The sequence below is a fragment of the Oreochromis aureus genome, linkage group 7, assembly GCF_013358895.1.
Source record: "Oreochromis aureus strain Israel breed Guangdong linkage group 7, ZZ_aureus, whole genome shotgun sequence".
Taxonomy (NCBI): Eukaryota; Metazoa; Chordata; class Actinopteri; order Cichliformes; family Cichlidae; genus Oreochromis; species Oreochromis aureus.
Window position 1 is genome coordinate 47,550,183 of NC_052948.1, and position 19,744 is coordinate 47,569,926.

General features: G+C 39.3%; 1 pseudogene; it reads right to left on the bottom strand.

The window, feature by feature from the left end:
* Positions 1-1,154: 1,154 nt before the first annotated feature.
* On the bottom strand, positions 1,155-18,612 carry LOC116331845 (annotated as a pseudogene).
* Between the last annotated feature and the right edge of the window lie 1,132 nt (positions 18,613-19,744).

Here is a 19,744-nt window from a genome sequence, read left to right on the forward strand (position 1 = left end):
GTTCCTGTGTCCATTGTTGGTGCTTTTGATGATGGACAGTGGTCAGAAGGGCACATGACCAGTCTGCACATATGCAGTCCCATACACAGCAAACTATGATGCACTTGTATCTGTCAGAACCTACATGAACTTTTTTGGCAGTTTGAGCTATGTTAACCCATCTGTGGAATCGGCTCATACAGGCCAGCCTTTGTTCCCTGCATGCATCAGTGGGCTGGGCCACCTGTGACCCTGTCGTTGGTTCATCACTGTTTCTACCTTGGACCACTTTTGATAGATACTGATCAGTGCAAAAATGGTCTGACCCAGTCGCCATCACAATTTGGCCCCTGTCAAACTCACTCAAATCCTGATACTTGCCCATTGTTCCTGCTTCTAACACATCAACTTTGAGGAGAAAATGTTCACTTACTCCCTAATATAGCTCATCTGCAAACAGGTACCACAATGAGGAGATAAACAGTGTTATCGACTTCACGTGTCAGCGGTCAGAATGTTAGGCCTGATCAGTGTTTAGGGAATGATATATGGGGCCTCTAAATATGTCATTGGACCTCTGACCTCTTCTTCAGGGTCAAACGTTTAAAAATGTTTTGTTTTAACCGTTAAAACTATGCTACAAATGAAACTGCCTCTGTTTCTATTGGCACCATTTCAGAAATGATTCTGGCACATGGGGATCATAAATATCACATTATAGGCTCCAACCAAACATCATGTCACATTTGACCTCTGACCTCACTTTAACATTTCACAATCCCACATCTGCCTTTCGTTCAAGCTGACCCCAAAAGGTGTTAGATCTTTAAAGAAAGCATCAGAAAGAGAAAAAGGAATAAGATACCTATTATCCATGACCTACTCCTACATAATGTCTCTGTAATCAATGTAAACATCTGTCATGTTGCCCGTATCTGATTTTTACTGCAATATAAACTTCTTACAGTATGTTTTAGATAATGAAATGAGTATATACATGAAATACAACACTCTTCTCTTATAAGTAAATACTGCTCATGGTGGAGGTTTGCACTCTCGGAGTGCTTCTCGCTTCCATTAATGCCTCTGGGAATCGTGTGTAAAAGCGAACAGCTTGTTGGATGTGTCTAAAAAAATAAAAATCATGCATTCATTTCATCGTATGTTTGCAGTTTTATTGGGAAGACAAAAACAAAATGAAACTGTAATGCTGTGGTAGGTTCATCTCAAATATTTGTACAGGCTGATCACGAAAATGTTTATTCATTCGATCCGAAGTGAGTAAAATGACATCGAAGTTAGAGAAACAGTAAAAATCAGTGACTATAAAAGACTGATTTCAGTGGAGCCATTTTTATTAAAATTTGAAACATTCAGACAATACTTTTTTTAATTGTTTTTTTTTCTTAAAGGAGAAGTCCCTTGCTGAATGGTTTTCCATTCCAGTTCACCCCTCGGCATTGACCTGCTCATTTTCTGTCCGTGTAGCCCGAGATTGCTTTATTAAACACTGCCAGGAAGAAATCTACATCCTCCCTCGTGATGCACATGGGGGGTTGTATGCGGAAGGTCTGAAGTGGTGAGAGAAAGAAAAAAAAAAGGTGAGAGTGGAGCTCATGGAGCAAAATAATCTATTTTTCTTTTCTTATCCTGAAGGCAGAGCAGGCGCATAAATTAATATCTAATCCAGGAAAGGCATTCGCTTTTAAATCGAGACCCCCCCTTTCTGGTGAACAATCACTTGTAATAGGTGAAAAAGTTTAAAATGAGGTCCCTGTTATGTTCACTGTATCACGCATGAATAGCTGTGCATTAATTGAAAAGAAAAAATTACTTTTACAGAAAAGGATGCCTTTTAGATTCAAGGACAAGGCAGTTGAAAAGCTTTAAGCATCGAAACAAATTGTAAAGAGGCTTTCACATTGATTCATTGTTTATCTGCGAATAAATCTAAAAAGTTACGCTCTCGCTTTTTCCCCTAGAACAATACAAGGTTAGTAATTGTGGCAGTGACATTTTGATTCCCGACTGAATGGAGTTTTCAAAAATGTGCACCATATAATGTTTTTCATCCAGTGTAATATGTAATAATAAGTAACATAAAACACCTACAGTATTTTCCGCAGCCAGTCAAAGCACTGTGCCGGGGACGCGCTGTGTGAAATAAAACTTTCTCTTCAACAATGACATTTGATCAGAGATGGAGGTGAAATAAAGTTTTTGATGAACTGGGTACTCTTCCTCTGCTATTATTATTACTATTATCATTTTTATTTTATTTTTTAAAAAGCTTTAATTGATAAGAAAGTGAATAAGAGACTTGCTGTCAAGCACAGTAATTAGGTTAGACCACCAAAAAACTTCTAAAAAGGTTGGGATGCTGTAAAATAAATGAATAAATAAATAACAGAATACAATGACTTACAATCTACATTCACTGATCTTTTGGCCTCTTTCTGGAAGACAGCTGTGCTCCCCCCCCTTTCTCTCTCAGGTTTCTCACACCTGATTGCCACAGATGAAGGCATTCAGATCATTTGTGGAACTTCAGATTTAGCTCCAGCAGCAAGAGCTAAATGCTGTTCAGCCACTGGATTCTGAGAAGGGTGTGGATGCTAGGTTAGTGCTGGGTTGTTTTTTAAAGTGCTCTTGGAGGTTAAAAGTGGCAAACTTGTGGGACTTGTTTTGTAAAGTGTTTTGTTCATTAGTGGAAGCTTATTGGGGTTCTCTGCTATTGCTGTTTTGAGGCCAGCCGTTAGCTTAGACGTTATATTTTTGGCTTGAACCTGGAGATTAGTGTAGTACAATTGGAGGTTTTGGTTTGTTTTTTAGCCTTGGACACCTTGATGCTATCTTTTCCCTCCTATTTATTTTAAAAGGTGCAGGGTCATTGTAAATGGTAAATTACAAAACGTTAAATAATTTCCTTTGATGCACAGCAAAGTTTTTGGAAGCTCAGTCTGTGGTTTGCACTGCAGAGACTTTGTGTTGTAATGTATGTCTCAGACTTTGCAGGCAAGGAGATTGTAACACCGTGTTTTTTTCAATAGTCCTGTTCAAGAATGAGTGCACCGTCGCATAGACTGTTCCGAGTTTTAGCCTTGAATCTTTCACTTATTGAATTTTTTAAAGAAAAACCTAAGTTTGACCAAAAAATCCTTGCTAATAACTGCTTTACAGCACATTCTGAAAGGCGGGGCACAAAAAAGCAGAAGCTGGTGCACCACCATTCTTTTGTGAAGTCTAGTAAGTTAAGTCACTTCTTGAAGAACAAAGACTAGTGCTGGTTTGACGAGTTTAGATGAGTGAACTTCCTCAAGGGCAAAACAGAGATTCTCTTTCACGATTTATTTATTTTTTGTCCCATATTTATAGTTTTATAGCTGATTTTTAAACTCATATTTCCTAACTCTGTATTGGGTTCTTAAACTAAGAACACCCCATGATTCTGTTGCTTGTAGAACAACCTTTTCAGAAATAACTTATTTTATGTATGACTCTCACATAGTTGTGGAGGGATTTTGACCCACTTGTCTTTACCTTTTTCAGTTCATTGTGGTTTGTACAGCTCAAGTTCTCATCAGTGTTTTAGTGAAGTTGTGACCTGGACTCTGACTGTGTGTTTTCAGCACCTTGAGTATCATAACCCGACTTGGGCCAGGTTTAAGCTTTCAGATAGATATGAAATGCTCTGGTATACAGGTAAGTTAAAGGGCGACTTGTAAGGGGTCCAGGTCCTGTGGCTGGAAAACGAGCTCAAATCATCACCCCTCCACCACCGTGCTGGACAGTTGGTTTGATTGGTTTGTACTTGTATGCTGTGTTTTGTGGCCAAACATCTCCACTTTGGCGAAATCTCCCAAGGAGATGCCTTGTGATTTTTAGATGCATCGCTGCAAACCTAATCCGTGCTGCCATGTTGTTTCTGCTGGCAGCCCTACAGTCTTTTTGTATTGTGAACTTTAACATGCTGACTGAAGCCTGCACCGTCTGTAACTTTTGGTTTCTTTGTAGCGTCTTTGAGCTTTGACCTTGGGGTGAATTTGCTAGGACATCCACTCTTGGGAAGATTATGGAATTGTGTTACCACACAGCTGAATGCTCCACTCCAGCTATCTCAAAAATCCACTGCTTTTATAGACAAGTTTACACTTAGCACTGATCAGTTAATAAAGTGAATCTGATTAGTAGCAGTAGGGAGATTTTGTTTTTTGCATGGAGTCATGTAAACTTTTTGTTTTTCCAGCACATGACTGTGAACTGACACAAGGGTAGGTCAGTTCATGGTGACTCCGGTTACCTGTCCGTGCACTCCTCCTTTGCCTATCAGGACTCCCATGTCCTTGACGTCCTCAAGGATCTCACTCATTGCTTCAGGAGGCGGCGGCTCTCTGCTGCCCTGTGGTTCAAAAAGAAGAGATGAAAGGACACACGGTGTTTGATGTGTTATCCAGTATTACTAATAGTAGTCAGCTACTTCTATAGAAGCTTAAAGCAAGCGTCGTGTCTGCTATGGTCTAATATTTTAATGTTTCCTCAGTCAGAAAGCTAAGTTAAAGTACTAAATGGGATTTTTGACTTGCACATTTCCTCCTGTTTAACAATACATCATGAAAGGTGGTGAATAAGAATTGGATCAACACACACAAACCTCATTCGGAAAATTTAAGATGTAAATTAAAAACAGAATAATTATTAGTAGATCCATATTTTATTCCCAGTAGTATACAAACGGTTACTTTTCCAGCCTTTGGTTCCCACCACCACCACATCCCAAATGTCTGAGAAGCACTGCTGCCATCAAAGTCAAAATAAGGTAATTTTTATTTGAGGTAGTAGTAAAATGTTTAAGCATTTGATGTTTCGTTTTAAATAAAATGTGGGTTTATGAGATTTGCATATCACAGCCTTTCTGTTTTTATTTAAATGTTTTACACAGTAATCCAACGTTTTTGGACTTTGGAGGTTTTACTTACAAGCAACATGACAGAAGTGTTAAATCAGCCCCTGGACATAACCAAATATGTAAACTGAAGAATTGGACTGATTTTTTATTCAGGGTTTTGGGAAGGAATAATTTGACTAATCTTCTCTGCTAACGGCTGCTGCTGGTCCACTGTGGTATTTTTGAAAACAAACTGAATTTGCTCTGCTCACAATTTAAGCACAGATGGCGACTGCTGCTACTCCTAATGGTGTACCAGAGATGAGTCACTTGTTTAGAATGCGCTACCTTGTCTTTAACCATTTCCATGCCGATCTGGAGGCCTTTTCCACGGACATCACCGATAACCTCATATTTGTCTCTGAGTTTTGCCATTTGCGTCATCAGATAGGTGCCCACATGAAGACTGTTCTGCTGCGTGCTATCCTCTCTGATAGTCTGACAAAAATTAGTTCAACATAAAATGTGCAGCATTTTGTTTCACTTCATTTTTTCCCCATTCCCATTGCTAAAAAGGAAAATGATGCAGTACAATCATTTGAATTTAACAAGATAACAACATTCAGTTCAATTTTGTATGTTGGGAAAAAACATTTTTCAGTCAGTGCTTGTGGTTTATTTTAAAAACGCTGGAAAAAAAAACTAATCGGTTAAGATTTGGAAAAACTGCCCTTTTCTTTTGCTTTTTAATCAGCTTACATCTGGAGAAATGTGATCTGGTGTCTTTGGCATCTTTAAGCATATATTCAAATACTTAATAAGGAGGGGAAATGACCAGCTATTAACCACTTCAGAAAAAAAAAGAATCAACCCCACAATTTTTATCGACAATTGGACCACAGCATGCCCATCTTCAGCTGGATAGGACAACACACTGTGTCGCAAAGCTCAGATCCTCTAAAGCTATGAGTTCACTGTACTCAAATGGCCTCCACAGTCCTCGGTTCACTCAAGCACCTTTGGGATGTGCTGAAGTAGAAGATTCGGATCATGAATGTGTAGCTGACAAATCTGTCAGTTCTAAAGAGCTAATAGGTTGAACCTTGGCATATCTCAGAAAGGTGTGCAGTGTATTCACCAAAAAATTAGGAACCTGGAGAAGTGAAGGACAAAAGAAAAGTGGCAGGATTAAAAAATACGATGAACAGTATCTGACAAAACCTGAGAGATGGATGTGGCCCTTCTGTTTATCATCTGCTGTTCGCCTCAGCGTCATCAGAAATGGTCTCGGTGGAAGGGCAGCTGTCTGTGATGAATCCAAATGGGAAATTTTCCGTTCTAAATATTGTCACTATGTATGGAGGAGATACAACAGTGTGTAACAGAGAGCCTTCAGTCATCTGTAAAACACAGTGGAGGCTCCGTAATGGTTTGGGGCTGCATTTGAATCAGTGGTGTTGGGGATCTTGTCAAAACTGATGGAAAACTATGCAGTACCATCTGGAAAATGTATGATTGGCAACTGCAGTAAAAGCATACCTGGGTAGTAAAACACATTATGGAACACTGTCAGTCATGGATTGGCCTCCCCGCAGCCGGGACCTCATTATTGAACCAGTGTAGGATCATATTGACAGAGAACAGGATAAAAAGCAGCCAACATCCAAAGAAGAGCTTTGAATGTCCTTTAAGAACTATTCCTGAAGACTGCTTCAAGAAATTACAAGAAGGTTTGCTGTGATGAAGAATAAAGGTGGTCATGCCAAATACTGACTTTCAAGCTTGTTAGATTTGTACAGAGAAAAATGTTAACCACTCAAATCAGTGTGCAAACATGTTTTTTAGCTACTTCCAAGTTGCTCCAAAATATATTTATACTACCAGTTTAATCATTTCTATAGTTGTTAGTCGCCTCGTCAACTCTCCACTGCCGAAGCAAACATTGTGTTTTTGAAAAGTAAAAATGGCAGCGCATATAAAATGGTACTCAGCAGTATATTTTATGATGTATAATGTGCTGCAGCTTTTTATGCTTCACTGCGTTGTGTGATAAGCTTTATCTGCTTTGTTAGCAAAGGTAGAGACAAATAAAACAAAGATGTATAAATCACTATACTTCCCCACTCATGTGTGATTTACAGAGGTGTGCGTAGTGGCAGGGAAAAAAAACTAAACATGTAATCTATCTTCATTCACTGGGCGAAAAGACAAGTTATAAACTTGCCTGACTGTGTAATTATGAACTTCTCAAACTCGTCTATGGAAATAAGAAGATCGGGTCTTACATCGAGAACCGATGAAGCAACGGCACACGCCAAGGGATTTCCTCCGAATGTGTTGAAGTGGGAGGCTTTCACAAAGGAAGCAGCGATTTCTGGAAAAACACACACACACATGAATAGACAAGCTCACACCTCCGCTCACTACTTGTAATTAAAACTTCTGCCACGAATACAAATGCCTCAGAATACATGCATTGCAAATGATTTGTGTAAGTATCAAGGGGTTTCATGTTAATTCTTGGACAGTGGGGTCCTTAAGAGCATAAAATGTGCATCTAAAAGTTGACCAGTATGTGAAAGCTGTTTCTACCATGAACGCACAGCAGCCTATTATTACACACCCACTCACAGAAATAAACATACATTTTCAAGGCTAGCGTTGTATTGGTAATTACCATGTGAGTCAGTGTTTGCCCTTATATCTTTTATGCTTCATGTCAATGGATTTTGCATGACGTTCTGAGGAAAAAAAAGCCTGTGTTTGCATTTGAAATTGAAAATTGCTGGGATCACATAAACAAATTTAATTAGGGCAGCGAAAAAAATACATAAAAAAGAGGTTAAGAGCCAGTATACATGCTAATTGAATTTAGGATTTGCACATCTTTATGTAATCTCACCTGGTGTGGTAACAACAGCTCCCACTGGGAATCCATTGCCAATACCCTATGCCATTGTAACCATGTCAGGAATGACATCATGACCTTGGAAACCCCAAAAGTGGCTTCCTGTTCGGCCAAATCCAGTCTGGACCTGTCAAATGCAAATGCCTTTTATATTAAAATTCATATATAGCTCACTAATAATTAGATTATTATAATACACAATTGGATATATAATTACATAATACATTAGTTATCCACAGTTCACTCAAAGAAACCAAGAGTTTCTAAAAGAAATTCCACTGAATTGAGTTTAGCTCGCTTTTATAAGCAGAGTCATTACTGCATTGGCTTAGCCTTGCAAAACTGTTTGGTTTTTGCTTTATTTCTTGTTTGAGAAAAACATAACACCTTCGTGGTGTCTGACCTCATCAGCAATGCAGATTCCTCCTCTCTGTCTTACAAGTTTGTAAGCTTCCTTGAGATAGTTTTTCGGGTACTGTACAGCTCCTCCCATGCCCTGTACAAACCAAACACGCTTATATTCCTTTGCTAACATATTCAAAAAATATAACAAAAACAGAAGCAGTCATGCAGAAAAACCCCTGAGTGGTAGCATAACAAATACATTTAGTAAAATGAATGTTGTTTGTCTGCTACTATCACATTGAGTCAAAAATAAATCCAGACAGTCGGATAAAAAGAATATAGTACCTGAATAGGCTCTCCAAAGAAAGCTGCAATTTGACTTGGAGCGCTGGTAGCAAATGTCTCTTCTAACTGTTCAATGTAATGTTTATTTGCTATGCAAACACCTGGGGGATCAGAGACAACAGTTTTCTAAAAGTAACAGTATAAAAATGTCTATATGTTTTCAAAAAGTGTTTATTGCACCACAAGAACTTGCCTTTTCTTCATGTTTCAGACAGAATAATTTCTCGTGCAGGTGTGTTAGCATGCTGAATTTCCAGGTACACTCTAGGTGAAACTCAGGCTTACAAATTTCCTCAGAATGATTAACTATTACAACAAGTGAATGATTAGCAGTTTGAACTGCAGGAGTATAAACACTTCTTTCGCTGACCTTCTTTTCTCTGACCACACTTATTAAAGGTCTAAATTTACCTGGCAAAACAAACAATTTAACCAAAATTCACACTTATCAAGGCCATAAATGACATGGTGATTTTGGGTAATTTTTCTTTTCCAGGGTGAAATGATTGCACAGAATACATAACAAATAATGGGCTTAAAAAACAACGTCTTTCAACTTGACAAAGCCAAGGTCTGTTAAGGTCCCGTTAGGGATCATGATTGACTACAGCTGGTGGTAAAAAGGATTTGTTTGACAGCACTTACTGGATTGACCAGTACTCAGAACAATGGGAAAGTCCAAGGAACTCAGTCAAGATCTAAGAAAGAAAATTGTAGCTTTACACAAGTTGGGGAGATCTTGTGGAGCTATTTCTAAACAGCTGCAGATTTTAAGCAAATAGATGCAATTTGAAAGTGTGTCCCCTTTAACGAGGTCTGGAAAAAGACCCAAACAGTCATCCCATGATTTGAAGACATTCTTTAGGATGTTCAAGAACAACACAGGAACCAGAAAGCCTGCCATGAACTGGAAACAGCTGGAACACCAGCATCACTGTCCACAGTGATGTGAGTTGTGAGGAGAAAAGAATCCCCTGCTCCAAAATCAACGCCTTCACGTTCGACTGAAATTTGCAATTGAACTTGGATAAGCCAAACGGCTCCTAGAAATTTTTTTTAATGATCAGACGATACAAAGTTTGAACTATTTGGCAACAAAAAGGTAATATTTGAAGAGTAAAGGGGAGGCTTTCAAACTTAAGAACTGTATACCAACTGACAAGCATGGTGGTGGTAGCATCATGCTCTGGGGTTGTTTTGCTCTCAGGGGTACAGGTAAATTACATAAAGTGGTTGGAATATTGATGAAGGAGGACTGCCCCCAAATTCTTCAACTTCATGTCGAAGCTTCAACACAGTTTTCTGGAATGGCCTTTCCAAAGCCTAAACATCAACAATGCCAACAAATTTAGATTAAATGCTCGGTGATGGCTTCCAAAACTGTCTAACTGAGGTGCAACTTCAAGGGATCTTAAACTCTTCCCCATTTGAAATTCTACTAGGAGTAATGCTTGAAGCTCTTTTCTCAACTGAGTGGTTTCTGTCATATTTCAGGCCTGCTTATAGAACAAAAATAACTGGGTTTGCATCAGAATTTAAATAAGTAAATACATTTAGACTTGTGCACCCAATTCTTGTGTTTTTTTAAGTCATTATGTAGAATAATGTCAACCTGGAAAAGAACTGTTCAAAGAAATCACTAAAAGGGTCAAATTACCATAACATTCATACACAGGAAGAGCAGATGTTAACTTTTGACCACAACCATACATCCTTTACATCCTTTTAGTGTTATAAACATCACGATTCCTTGTAAGCACACAATTCACACACATGCAAGCTATTATTAGTGCAGGTGATATAGCAATGCTTAATCTCCCAGACCATGGAGATGAATGTTCCTGTTTATGAGAGCGACAATAAAGATAATTGATGTGTGATAAGCCAGGGGTGCATGTGTGTGTGTGCCTTGAGCACAGCTACACTGTCTGATGGTCTGCACAGGGGAGTCCCTGCAGTAGCTTCCTCCCCAAGGACCTCTAAACACATCAGGGCACATGGTCTGTTTATTGGGCAGAAACCAAGTCAGCTGGCTCAGACTGACAGTTAATGGTTAACACAGAACAAAGACAACATCATAAAACCTGGAATGCTGCCCATAAGATTATTTGCAATACCTGCTCAAGTAGTGCCCGCACCAACAACAAACCCTTACCGCTAGACGGCACATCCGCATCGGTTTTTGAGAATTCAGGAAACATACTGAGAAAGGTTCTAATGAACCACTAAGGTAGCATACATGTAAACACAACTTTTCTGAACAGAGCGTGCCACGCACCAGCATTTATTTATTTGTTCTTCTTCACACTGTGGACATGAATAATAAGTCTAACATGTGCCACATGCAAAAATATTCCGAGGACACAGCAATTGTGGGATGTATTAGGAATGTACAGGTGGAAGAATACAGGAACCTGGTCAGTGCCTTCTGTAACTGGATTAAGGAGAACTGCTGCATCATGAGTACAATCATAACTTGACGAGAGAATTGAGCGTAAAAGCGGAGCTGTCAATTTACTGGTCAGTTTATATTCCTACCGTCACCTATGGTCACAAGCTCTGGGTAGTGAAACAGTGAGATCATAGGTACACAATGGCCGTGGAAATTAATTTCCTTAAACGGGCGGAACTGGCTTCCTCGCCCTCTTGGTCATTGTTCGGTCATTGGAGTAGAGCTCCACATCATAAGAAGCCAGTTGAGGTGTTTTGGATATGTCCTACCAGGACAAGGCCCTGGGGGGAGACCTAGGACTCGCTGGAGAGATTACATCTCTTGGATGAGCTGTTAGAGAAGTCTGGGTGTTTATGCTTAGACGGCTGCCATTGCCACACAAAATCGAATAAGCGGTAGGACATGGATGGACAGACGGACGGACATCAAAGTGGCGCGGTCATACAGATATCTTGGTGTGCAACTTGATGACAAACTGGATTGATCTATCAACTCTGATGCCCTCAATAAAAAAGGGCAGCACGGACTCTTTCTCTGCAAACGCTAATTCTTTATTGAGTGTAATAAAATGCTGCACTCGTTTTATCATGCAGTTGTTGGCAGTGTTGTCAGCTTTGCCGGTTTTTGTTGGGGTAACAACATCACTTATAAAAACTGTAAGAAGCTGTATAAGAGGGTTAAAAAAAAGCTAGCTCAGTGTTGGGTGGGGCTTTGGGAGCTGCGTTTGAGATGTCTATGAGTAGCGAGCAGCCCCCCACCCCCTCCCATTTAAACTGGATCCATCGATCCATCCTTCCTTCCATCCTCCTTTCTTTTCGTCCTTCTGGGCAAGACTGTAAATGGGTTTGTCGGCGATCAGTTGCCGCTCCTGATCCTTTGATTCTGACCTGGCGAAAATACGCAACTTGAGACAGACTTCTTCATTTCAACAGCTTCTTTATTATCCCATGTACGAGGGGGAATAAGCACAGCGCAAAAGCCTCGTGCAGATTCGAAGGGCAGTCCCTCGATCTGTTATATTTATACTTTTTCAACGTTCCTCATTCAGCACCTACTTTTCCTGTTATATAGTACTCTGTGTTCCGGTACCGTTCATACACAGTTTTGATCAAAACATCTCTTCCTTCCTTTAACAAGGAACACCTTTAACTCTTATCTCTCCTTTTACGGTGCTACACTTTGATTCTGTCTCTTTCACTACACTTGTCTTCGTCCCTATAAGGTGTGAGTGGTTATATACTGAGTCTTGACGTACAACAAGTTCATCATCTAGTTCTACTTTTTGTCTATAATTACCAAGACTGTGGTTAATGCTGCCCTTTTGCACCCTTTCCTTTAATGCTGCTTCTTACTAACTATTTTTCTCCTCCAGTTACACAGGGGGCTGCCAGCAGGATAATACTATCCACAGTTCCACAGTTTATTAAATTTAAAAAGCCAAACTTGAATAATCTGCTTTTCTAATAAAATCACGACAAGATTAAAAATGTGAATTCTGCAGAGGTATCATGGTGCAACAGGTCCAGAAGCCTAAATTTTGTCCAGTAATGTATTAAAATAAAATTAAAAGGCGACTTAATGAATGAACATAATGGAAATTATTCAGTTATATTTCCTGTGGCAAAGGGAATGAATTTGAATGCAGATCTACATCTTTGTGTAGCTTCATATTAGGGTATATCAATGCCAACCTTGAAAAAGGGTACCATGATAAAAAGCAAAGCCAACACCGTGATGAACGACAAAGAAGAGTATTGTCTTGTCTCATGAACATAATATAATGCAAATTCCAACAGTCAACCAGTGTTCACCAACTGAGACCCATCCACTCAACATTAAACATTAGCATAATAGTGCTTCTTCTGCTTATATCCTCCTGAGAACCAAGAAAAAAAGGATCTTCCCATTGAACTTTTTTTTTGTGATTTCCTTTCTCTCTGGAGCTAAAAGAGGCTACCCAGACATGGACTTAGGGGTAGGGTAGCTCAAAAAGTCAAAAGATATAGACCATTACAGATGACATAAATGAATAGGCTGGTTCTCAGGAGGATATGGATGAAAGGTTAATGGCACAGCCTCTAGTATGTTTATGCTCTGCAGCTAAATGGAAAACTAGAAAGGCGGCACAGATTTTATTCTTGGTGGCACTAGAGCACGCTGTAACTTGAAAGTCAGACACATTAAATATATATTTTTAAAAAATTTTTTTTCTAATAATCCATTTACAATAATCTAATATATTATCCTATATTATACAATATGTGCTTTAGGCTGTCGCAGGGCTTTTTCTTTAGCAAGACACCTGCATTACGTCATTGTACTTACATGTATACATCCTGAACTTGTGGCAATGGGGAACTTGCAAGATGAGTTTGCAGTAAGACCCATGGTCTGTTGGCTTCCACCATGATATGATCCCCTGGAAGGTAAGAAACAAAAGATCCATCATGATTATACACAAATTAAGCTGTGTTACAATAAGACGTTTACCTGAAGGTGATTACATCAAAGTTGCCAGTGTGGAGGCGAGCCATCAGCAATGCAAGCTCATTGGCTTCCGAGCCGCTGTTGGTCAGATAAATCACCTGGATGAGAAAACAGAGAGGACACATTTTAAAAACAGCCGTCATACTAAGTAGATTCATGGACTATAGCAGAGCACCTTAAGAGGATCTGGTAAGTAGGAGGCGAGTTTGTCACAATACTCATGCAGTTCGGGATGGATGTAGATGTTAGTAGTATGCTACAGTTTCTTCAGCTGCCTCTGTATCGCTGCTGTGACTTTTCTGTGCAAACAAAGGTCAAAGTGGAAAGTACTGAATGACCCATTTTTGTATGAACACCTGAAATCAGAACAAAAACCATACACGGTGAATAAGAACGGCCTTATGGATGGCAGTGGCCCACACTGACGGTAGCCACACCAGCAAATAAATCCAAATATCGCTTCCCATCCACATCCCACAGCCACTGCATGTACCCCTGGTGGATGAACACGGGCTTCTTATAGTAAGTTATCTTCATGGTCATGGGGTTGCAGTTCTGCTTGCGGATCTCCATCATCTGCTCTTTGGACATACCCTAAAATTACGCAGAAGAGATGTTACAGAGTGGGAAGATCGTAACTTTTTTTTACTAGTGTTAGCACAGTAGTATGTTTAAAGGATAAAAGAAGGACTTCCTGATTTCTTTGCCTATAAAGCTGGTTTTACATACTTTGGCGGTTGTTATTGGAAGACATTGGACAGAGTTTATTAACGCAAAAGCGTCACGACCATGTGAGATAACAGTCGCAAAACTTTACATGTGTGTAGTAAAAATGGAAAAATCAAAGATGGGTGTGGTCTGCCTTATGATTCTGAGTAAAGGTGCAATAAGGTTCAGGGTGCCTTGACACTTTACTCTCCTTGTATGTAACATGTAATATTCTAGACAATGGCAGCACCTTGGGGGTGAACTTGATCCCAAAACAAGTGAAGCCAAAGAATCATTCAAAGATGTAAACATTGGCTTTGGTGCACTAATAATCAGCTGGGTTTACCTGCATGTAACATTACAATTAGTTTTGGGTTACTGACAAAATCCTCTATAACATCCAGAAAGGTACATTATAGACAGAGTCAGACAAAGTGGAAAACTATGCTGCGGCTGGAATTTTTAATTCTCTTTGCAACTCAAGGACACAAAGTCCAAAACAGTGTCGGACCATCATTCATCACACCATACAAGAACCAGTATCAGTGATTGGAAGTGAGTGCCACTGGCGACTTGCACATTTGTGAAGGAACCATTATTGCTGAACTCTGAGGATCCAAAACCCTATATCAGGCAAGAATTAGAAAATCACAATTAGTGTCGTCGATTCCAAAATGTTCACAGATTTGTTGAAAACAGAAGCAATGCAACTTTTTTAAAGTATTGTTGCTGGCATAAAATTATCTTTTGTCTTCAGAAAAGTCTTTATTCTTTGTGGTATGGATTCAACACCACCAGCCCCAGAGGAGTGCTATTGTTCCTATAGCTACTTCACTACTAAAGACATTTGCCGTTGTGTTGATGTGTTTCTCAGGTAAATCTCACAGCTAATCAAAAGAGTTGATACAGTCAGAAATACAGATCTCTTGCTTATCTAAATAATGTCCAGCACAGCTTTGGTATTTACAATAAAATCACTTCAAACTTATTTCAGATACGTATAAAAGAACAAGGCCAGTCAGACACTGTCAGCAGTGAGATTCAGTTGAACCAAATAGAAAAGCATCCTCTCTGTCTTGTATCACAAGAATACTATACATATAAAATGCAGAGTGACTTAATGTAACTCTTCCCTTCATTGGCTCCCTGTAAAACCCAGAATTAAATTCAAAATCCTGCTCCTCACATTCAAGGTCTTAAATAATCAGGCCCCATCTTATCTTAATGACCTTATAGTACCATATCACCCTATTAGAGCACTTCGCTCTCACATTGTAGGCTTCCTTGTTGTTCCTAGAGTATTTACAATGTAGAATGGGAGGGAGAGCCTTCAGTTTTCAGGCCCCTCTTCTGTGGAACCAGCTTCCAGTTTGGATTCAGGAGACAGACATTATCTCTACTTTTAAGATTAGGCTTAAAACTTTCCTTTTTGCTAAAGCATATAGTTAGGGCTGGACCAGGTGACCCTGAATCCTCTCTTTCTTATGTTGCAAAAGGTGTATGCTACTGGGGGATTGACATGATGCATTGAGTGTTTCTTCTTCAGTCACCTTTCTCACTCACTATGTGTTAAGAGACCTCTCTGCATTGAATCATACTTGTTATTAATCTGTGTCTCTTTTCCACAGCATGTCTTCTATCCTGTCTTTCTTCTCTCACCCCAACCGGTCGCAGCAGATGGCCCCGCCCCTCCCTGAGCCTGGTTCTGCCGGAGGTTTCTTCCTGTTAAAAGGGAGTTTTTCCTTCCCACTGTCGCCAAAGTGCTTGCCCATAGGGAGTCATATAATTGTTGGGTTATTCTCTGTATGTATTATTGTAGGGTCTACCTTACAATATAAAGCACCTTGAGGTGACTGTTGTTGTGATTTGGCGCTGTATAAATAAAATTGAATTGAATTAAATTGAACTGATGTAATATATATTTTTTCCTGTTCAAGACACCAGGCAGGAAGCAGTGCTGATTTCTCAAGGGACTGTATCGTCAGCTCCTAGGTGCTCTAGTAATAATAATTTAATATCAGTAAGATTCACCAGATGGTAATAAGACCTGTTCTGATGTGTGGGTTAAAGTCTGTGGCACCAGCAGAAACACAGCAATAAGAGGTGGAGGTGACAGAGTTGAAGATGCTAAGATTTTTACTGAGAGCGACCACGAAGGATGGGAAATGAGTACATGAGAGGGACGGCTCAGGTTCAGCAGTTTAAAGTTTAAAGTTAGAGAGGCGAGGCTGAGATCGTTTGGACATGTGCTGAAAAGGAATAGGTGAAATACTGGTCATGAAGATGAAGCTGCCAGGCAGGAGGGAAAGATGAAGACCATATATTTAGGTCTTACTAGGTCATGAACTTGGGCCAAACCTTAAATAGCTTCAGTAAGACAAATCCTCCTACTTTCACCTTAAGAACAGATAAGGAATTTTAGGACTTGCCTTGGCATGATGTAGTACGGTATGTACAGACTTCTCTGAACACTTGTTTAGACAGCTGCTGAATGAGAAAGCCATAAGTAGAATCTTCACTGAGACAAGGAAAGACCAAACAAGTGCAGTTCTTACATTATTACACCAACTTTCTTTGTTTGGCTAACAAAACACTATATTTGTTAGGCCCAAAATACATTTCTAATCTGCTGCTCCACAGTGACCCATCTCAGGGATCATCTGGGAAAGATCAGCTTACCTCATAAAAAACGTATCTGAACTACAGGAAAACCCGAGATTGGCTCCGGCCCCGGTCTTTGGGGATTCGTATGTTTCTTTTTATATCTGATGACTTTCTTTTATTTGTGAGAGGGCTTGCAGAAGAAAATGAATGTGCCATCACTGCCTACCTTGTATTCCTCTGGTTTGAAACTGCACGGGGGCATCTCTGGGATGTCTACCGTACAATATTTGATGGCTGATTTCTGATGTGCTGCTCCTGTTAAAAAAGAAAAAGAAAAAAAGAAACATCAAAATGCATGAAGACAAGTGAAGAACATAAGCTTTCGGGTTTCTGAAGCACTCTGTGAACCAATCAAACTTTTACCGTGGCATTTCTGTGACATTTGAGGAAAGCTGTTTTGAGTGTCTTATAACAATTGTAATCTTGGCCCCTTCATTGCAGTCTGGCAATCATTTCAGATCTTCATTTTATACTGAATTGACTTGCAATTTCTGAAAAAGCAATTCAGAAATCTGAAAACAGTGCCCTCAAGATCTTCAGAATAATACAGGTTTAAATTGTGCTCCATGACCTATGTTGTTTTCCTGATTTTCCGAATGTTTTGGTTAATAGTTAATCAGGTTAAAACCTGGTTAGTGCTTTAACCACATTAACTTCACATTGTGTAACAGAGGAAGCAAATCCCTCCTGTTTTTCAAAGACAGGAACATTTAATAACTGGACCGGCAAATGCACACGTTATACAACCTAACTAGAATTCCTGCTTTTACTACTACTTACATCCAAACTAGTCAGACTCATTTATGGGTTAAAGGCTGGAGACAGTTAAACATATTGAAGCTGATGCTAGCAGAATATCTATGGACAGTTTGAAGATGGGGACCAAAGATTAGTGCCATCAATTCAGTAACAGAGCAAATATAAAATATGGTCACAACCTCCCATTCTTTTCCTACATTCGATCATTTTGGATATAAAAATGTCATCAGTTTATCCCTTCTTATCTTGTAAGCTGTTTTTGTGGCTGCTCCATAGTGTAGCGTTTCACAGATTTCCACTAACAAGCAAAAGATCACAAGTTCAATTGATTTGAAGACACAAATACCTCTGGGAGTTGTAGTTCTAGTCTAAAAAAAAATCTGAGCAAAGCAAATATGTGGAGCAAAGTATGAATGACGGAGCAGCTGAAAGTAGCTTCTAATGAGATTAATGAGATTCTAATGAACTCATGATTTATGAGATCACAGTGACCTCTGCCCTTGACCACCAAATACTTATCAGCTCACTCTTGAATCCAAATGAAATGAAATGTGAAATGTGCCTCACACATTTGGCAGATTTCACAGTAAAAATCTTATTTGAGCAAAGACCAGCAGAGTTTATGTACAGGTAAAAACACTAACACCTCAGATGATCAGTGCTATGTATTTGGAACTTTTTCCCACCTGTCATTTAATTTGAGGTAGTAGTCTTGATTTCATATCTGTTTTAGCAGTAATACATATATATTGTGTTTGTCCTGCAGCTTGCATTAACAGCAATTTTACACAGATCACGTAGCCCTGAAAGTACTTTTAATAAATCATGAACCAACAAGCTGAGAAGTTTAAGTAGGAAAAAGTCAAGTGGGTTCCTGGTTACATAAAGGCTATCTAATGGATCATCATGACAAACATTTCTTTTGTCCTTGGCTCATCTCCATGGTAACTCACCACTTCGCAGGTGAAATCTGGCCAAACTGGTTAAACAGCTGGACCGTCCTGTTAAAGCTGCACACCGGCCACTTATGCATGAGACCACTTTATACATGTTGAGCAAACACACACACACAGCAGCTCTTCTCCCTTCACCGTTTGACGCCAACCTGCAGCTTTGAGCTTTTTCTAAGATCAATGAATGGGTGGGCAGGCAGCAGCCAATGGTGATGGTACCAAAGTACCATCGTTTCTTTGTAACGTCACACAGCGTCTCAAATGGATAACCACTGTTAACCATTTGAGATAGTAGGTTGGTACTGGTTCTTGCCTGTTTACGAGTACAGAAGATGGTCTTAGGCAACTGGGACTGTAAGGGTTTGTTTTGGGGTTTTTAAAAAAAAAATCCTGCTGTTCAAGGTCACTTTTCCTCTACTTTAATATTTTCCTAATTAATAACTTTTTATTTTACATTTTGAAAGTCACAGCTCTTCAATATGTGAACCCTAATTCTCAGCTAAGAGCTTCTCACCACACATTGCATTCAAGGATAAATTACAGGTTGAGCACAGTATGTGGAGGTGAGAGTTCAGAAGACTCAGTTGGACTTACTGCAGCATTAGTACCCTGTATGTTGTCTATTCAAAGCATTTTGGCTAGGATGGACAGATCTTTTTTTTAATTCCAAAATTCAGTACTTGTTTTTTTTTTTTCTCCTGCAGTCCATATTACAGTGTACAATCCATTTTTTAAAGGATGAGACAGATAGATAGATAGACAGATAGATAGATAGACAGATAGATAGATAGGTAGATAGATAGATAGATAGATAGATAGTCACTTAACATGTTAAAAAGAAGGACAAAATTTGTTCCCCAGGCCAATATTAAAACAATAGAATAAAGAGAATTACACTTAACAATAACTTGCCACTCATGTAATAAAAACATAACATAAACACACATAAACCGATAAACTGCAGGCACTCAGTCCATGAACCTCACAGCCTCATGTTTCTTTTTGTTTCCCTGGATGTCATTGCTCGTAACATTTGCCTGCTTTTTAACGGTCCTTTTCTCTTTTTTGTATATTTCCAAGCATTAGATGCCACATAGCCTTTACAGGCATCCGCTGAGGAATCACTTGTTTTCATATCAGCTTTGGTGCATACAGAAGCATGGCTTTAGGGACTGTGATCACTTTCTGTTATGGGATTAAGTTGCAGCATATTCTCTCCTCTGTAACACAAGTTTTAAGTCACAACTGACTGCAGAGAG